Source organism: Triticum aestivum, chromosome 3D, assembly GCF_018294505.1.
Source record: "Triticum aestivum cultivar Chinese Spring chromosome 3D, IWGSC CS RefSeq v2.1, whole genome shotgun sequence".
NCBI lineage: Eukaryota > Viridiplantae > Streptophyta > Magnoliopsida > Poales > Poaceae > Triticum > Triticum aestivum.
This window is the reverse complement of record NC_057802.1, coordinates 41729414-41735413: the sequence shown is the minus strand read 5'-3', so window position 1 is coordinate 41735413 and position 6000 is coordinate 41729414.

The following is a 6000-nucleotide window of genomic DNA, read 5'->3' as shown; positions in this document are numbered from 1 at the left end:
CTCGGGATCTGCCTCCTTTAGGTTCACGCCTAGACCCCTCCTCCTCTCTCCCCAATGTTCATTCTCCTGTTCGTTTAGTGCTGCCGTCTCATTCTGATGAACATTTGCTTAGTATATTAGATGACGTGGGCATTTGCTTAGACGCTAGTTTGGGCTCCCCCTCTTTTCTACTTGGTGTTATTAGGGCTAATGAATTAGCTCAGGCTGACATTGCAAAAGCCAAGGAGGCTATGGTGGGACCGAGTGCCCCACTGGTTGTGGCCGGTGGGGATGAGGGGGGAGATGACAGGAGTCAGGCTTCCCCGGCTGTATCTAAACGCGGGGCTGGGAAACGTGCTAAATCCTGCAAGGCTCCGAGCAGGTCGAGTCTTAGAATCAAAAACCTTTCCTTCAGATGAAGGCCCTATTTTGGAAGATAAGAGGTTTCGGCGCTAGGGGGTGCAGGGACCAGCTTAAAGACTTGGTTCGTTCTGAAAATGTTGATTTTATTGGCCTTGTCGAGACTCTCAAGCCCTCCTTCTCCCCTAGTGAACTCTCGGCCGTTGCTGGGATAGATAGATTCAATTGGAATTTTGTGGCCCCTAATGGTCACTCGGGTGGTCTTCTTCTTGGCACCAAAAAAGATGTTTTTGATTTTGCCGCTTTTGATCATGGCATTTTTTGGGCTAGCACGGTGGTCTCTCATCGATCCCTTAATTCTTTACTTGAAATCATGGTGGTTTATGGTCCGGCTGATCATTCTATGTCTTATATCTTTCTGGATGAACTTAGTAATAAAATTGATTCCTGTCAGCTGCCACTCTTGATTGGGGGCGATTTCAACTTGATGCGATACCCGTCGGATAAGAGTTCCTCTAATTTTTCTTGGCCACTGGCCGATGCTTTCAATGCTTTCATTAGGGACACGGCTATCCGCGAAATCCCTAGGGTTGGGGCCCGTTTCACCTGGACGAATCGCCAAACCTCTCCCATACGTTCTGTCCTTGATCGGGTTTTCGTGTGTCCTAGTTGGGACTCGCTGTTTCCCCATGTCAGCCTCAGAGCCCTAGCTATAGTGGGATCTGATCACTCCCCCCTGATTCTTGATGATGGTACTCGCTCGGTTGCCTTCCCGAGGTTTCAGTTCGATGCTTCGTGGCTCCAAGTGGAGGGTTTCGCCGACTTGATTGCGCAAAAGATTTCGGTTTTCCTGTCTTCTAACCGCCGATCTTTTGGCCCGATGGACGACTGGCATCAATGCTCCTATTTTCTTCGTAGATTCCTTAGAGGTTGGTCTAAAAACCATTATGCTGAGTCAAGGCGGGACAAAGCTAGGCTGGCTGCTCAAATTGAGGTGCTTGATGCTCGTGCGGATAATCCAGGCCTCTCCGCGGCCGAATGGCAGATCCGGTACGGTCTTGAAGAGGCTCTTTTGGGTATTCATCGCCAGGAGGAAGTATATTGGAAGCAAAGAGGCACTATTAACTGGACCTTAAAGGGTGACTCGCCCACGGCCTATTTCTTTGCCATTGCAAACGGTAGACGTCGGAGATGCCTGATTGATAGTCTCCTTATCGAGGGTGTCAGGGTCTCTGATCAGTCTGTGATTATGCGGCACGTGGTCCACTTCTTTTCTAACCTCCTATCTGCTAAACCTGAGTTGGGTTTTAGGTTGGCGCCGTCCTTTTGGTCTCCCCTCGAACAGGTGTCGAGTTCTGAAAACGAGAGTCTGATGATTCCCCCTTCTGAAGAGGAGATTTTTGAAGCGATTCGATCTGCCAACTCTAATGCGGCTTACGGGCCTGACGGATTCTCCATTCCTTTCTTTCGGCAATTCTGGCCTCAGTTAAAAGGCCTCATCTATTATCTATTATATAATTAAGACAATAGGCAAACAAGCCATTATGTTCATCCACACAGATTAGATTATCTTGACCATTAATTTTTAGATACCAAGGGCCGAGATTAAAGATATAAACGTTACATACAAAAATTGGTATGTAGAAGCAATTGAACCTGTCACGTACAAACATAGTTGTGTACAGATGACATGACACGTACGTTCAGATCGTAAGCAAATAAGGAAAAGTGATTGGCAATGTCCTATCCTATTAGGACAACTACAGCCGGTTGTTGGAATCAGGCAGCTGCAATTTTCTCACGGCCTCCCAATAGGAGGTTTCCTATCGGCAAACACCACGACATGGTCTCTCTTTCTCTCTCGGACGCCTTTGTCTCTCCCGCACCAGTCGTCCCCGTAGCTACGTGAGGGCTGACCTGGACCAAGGCTGGAAGAGAAAAAGGTATAAAATACAGCTGGACATGAGCGCGACCACAAGCAGCAGCTGCCGCTCCACGGCTGATCCGCACGCAGCAGCCGTCGGCCGTCGCCATCGGCCACCGGCACACATCAGCCACTGCCACACCCGGACAGCAGCACGACAAGTCGGCCGACCCACCTAGGACGTGCCACTGCATGCAGCTAGCAGCTAGCAGCAGCGACCCAGCCGCACTAGCTCCACTTCTCCAGACCAGGCAAAAGGTAAAAGAGGTCCTTCTGTGAATTCACCTCGCAGACGCCATCTATTTTTTGAATCGTTCCGGTTTTTCCTCCCTTAATTTTTCACTTACTAGGTCTTCACTTTTTCATCTCATCACCAATTCAGTAGCATTTGTGGTTTACTCATTGTATTGTATATATGTAGCTACGGTCAAGGCCAGTCACCAAGGAATTGATTCAGAATTAAATACTTTTTTGTGTGTTCTTTAGCTTGGCCCGTCCATCTTTTGTCCGTAGCTCCATCACTGCTGGATTACCACGCATTCCATCCTCCTCCGATTCATCTCTTTGCTCTGTCTAGAATTTTTTCGTTGCTGCAATCTATCCGATTACAGTGTACACTCTGATCATGAACTGCTAATTCCCCAACCTTTAAAATCTTCTCAACTTACATGTATGTGTGTTGCAGCCTGCACTCCAGAGTTTCTTTAAGGCTAATTGCTATAGCAGACTGGTAACTAAGTGCTCCGCTATCATGGATATGGTTTGAGTTCATCCAAGGCCACTAATTTCCGAACTCAACAGGCCAGTAAACAAAAACACAACTTACATGATTTGTTCCTCAATCCATCCAATTTCGTACGGAACCCATCCAGATCACCTTGATTACTAACGGCAGGTCTAGAAAAGATAGGGTTTTGACATGATCTGCATCATTCTCTACATTGTTGTTGGCTATGCATTGTATGAAGTGCTTGAGGTCTTTCTTAATTGAATTACTTTGAAAGTATCTGCTCCAAAATTGAAATTGTTCAGGTTTGTTTTTCGTATTAACATATAGAAGATGTAGTAACTTTTAGTCTTCTACATTTTTGGAGCCTCAAGATGCATCCATTGTTTATATATGTTAGAAGACACTATGGTGGTGCATGACATTTGTAAGTTTTCGTACGTTCTAAATATATATATTTACAGTTTTTTTTTGCAGGAAACCTTTATATATATTACTATACTTCAAACGTAAAGAAGACATATGTACGCATATGAAATAAAGCTTGGTTCAGTGTATCAATTTCCCAAAAAGACATATGTAACAATATCAGCTGGCGCTAATTCGCCGCATGACTACACCATCTGTACGCATATGAAACAAGTAAACTACAACGTTGAACTGATCAGTGTCCGGCATCCATGTGTCACTGTAGCGAGCATGGCCATTAGTCCTGTGTTTTGGAGTACACTATTGTGCCCCTAGAGGCTAGAGTAAATTGCTTTGACACGTTCATGGTGCTATTCTTGATGTTGTGCCAAATCTATCCGCATATTTGAGATTACTAATTTCACTCATTGTTATTAGGTATTTGTTTTTTCTTTTACATTTGGTTCTGGTGTATTTTGTACAATAGCAAATCAATAATTTTGAAATTCAAATTATAGTTGTTCGTCTAAGACTTCTATAAATTGTGCTATGGACCATACAACTTATATATTTTTTAGATACAACAGCACCAAATATATCAACCACCTTGAGCCATTTTAGAAAATCAACTTTGGATCAAAATAATTTCATAGTAAATAAATAGGGATTCACCTTATCTAAAGCAAAAAAAGTTGCATGATTTATCCACGGACATGAGAAGCCCGAACCACCATACGGGCTGATCTCACCTCAAAATAAAGCAATAACGTTGAATATTGGGTTGCGATTACAAGATGTTTGCACTAAATAAAAACATATATTAGTACATCAAATATACCTATCTATAAGCTATATTCGTGATGTCAAATATTAGCAAGTCATGACATACCATTTTTCATGGAAAAAATATCAGCTATCCAATTGTGAAGTCCACCTTGCAAATAATAATGCAAATTACCCAACACTTCTGAGTTCTAAGAGAGAACAAGCAGTGAAAACTCAAAAACAAAACATCTACAAAATTATCAAAAACTGAAAACATGGAAATTATTTTCTGTACCATAGGTAGGCCGAATTAACATTGCCAGCTGCCATCGAGTTTAGCCAAGTCCACCATCGCAGTTAAACAATAAAGCCCGCTCGACCTCATAGGTGGGCTACATCCACTCCACAGGAGTTCATAGAACTCATGAGCTTCCGATTTGAGGCAATGATTTGACCCCATAAAAGCAATCATATCCTTAAAAACCACTAGGGAATTTCTTTTAATCAAACAAGCTCTAAATGATTTTAGAGGGACAGGGCGGAAAATTTAAAATTGACACCTAATAATCTCGAGGCATCTAATTTTTCCAATGGCCAATAGACCATAAAACAATTGATTTTTTGAAATGAATATAATTAATAAATGAATCAAATTTCCTCGGCGCATGATGAGAAATCTTTTACCTATTTCTTTAACATATGTAATTATCAACCAAAATATAATTATAGTGCAAGCAATAGAAATTAACTCTAGCTGCGCAAATGCGCGGGAGACCCCGCTAGTTCAGGCTATTACACAAGGTTTTTGGCTGGGAACTGTTGACATCTCTAGACTGAATTACGCGGTACTCACTCTCATCCCTAAGGTCAAAGGTGCTGACTTGATTTCCCAGTTTAGGCCCATTGCTTTAATTAACAACTTTGCGAAGATTCCGGCTAAGGGTTTGGCAACTAGGGTTTCTCCGATCGCCCATCGTGTCATTAGTCCTTTTCAATCTGCGTTCATAAAGGGGAGATTTATTTTGGATGGGGTGCTTTGCTTGCATGAGATAGTCCATGACCTGCGGACCAAGGGCACTAAGGCTGTGGTTCTTAAGCTTGACTTCGAAAAGGCCTATGACTCGGTGAGTTGGAATTTCCTTCGCCAAGTTCTTCTTGCTAAGGGCTTTGAGGGAGCGGTGGTTCACCGTCTTATGCAGCTTGTCTCGGATGGGCACACGGCTGTGGCGGTGAATGGTCAGATTAGTAATTTCTTTGCTAATGGTAGGGGCCTTAGACAAGGGGATCCAGCGTCCCCATTGCTCTTTAATTTTGTTGCGGATGCTCTCTCTCATATCCTTTCTCGAGCAGCTACTGCCGGGCACATTACGCCCGTTAGTTCTCACCTTATCCCCAATGGCATCACTCACCTTCAATACGTGGACGACACCATTATTATGGTTGAACTTAATGAGGACAGCCTCACGAACCTGAAATTTCTCCTCTTATGCTTCGAAGCGCTTTCGGGTCTTAAAATCAACTTTTCAAAGAGCAAAGTTATTGTGACTGGGGTGCCTGATACGGAAGCTCAGAGAGTGGCTCATCTTCTCAATTGTTCTCTAGGGTCTTATCCTCTCAAATACCTGGGCCTACCAATCTCCCCTCTCAAGCTCTTGGCTAATGATTTTGCCCCGACAGTGAGTAAAGTAGGAAATAGAGTTTTGCCGTGGAGAGGCCGTTATAATTCCCAGGCGGGCAAGGTTGCCCTTCTAATGCGTGCCTCTCCTCCCTTCCGATGTTTCTAATGGGCTTCTATCTCTTGTCCGGAGGGATTCACGCTGGTTTTGACAAGCATAGG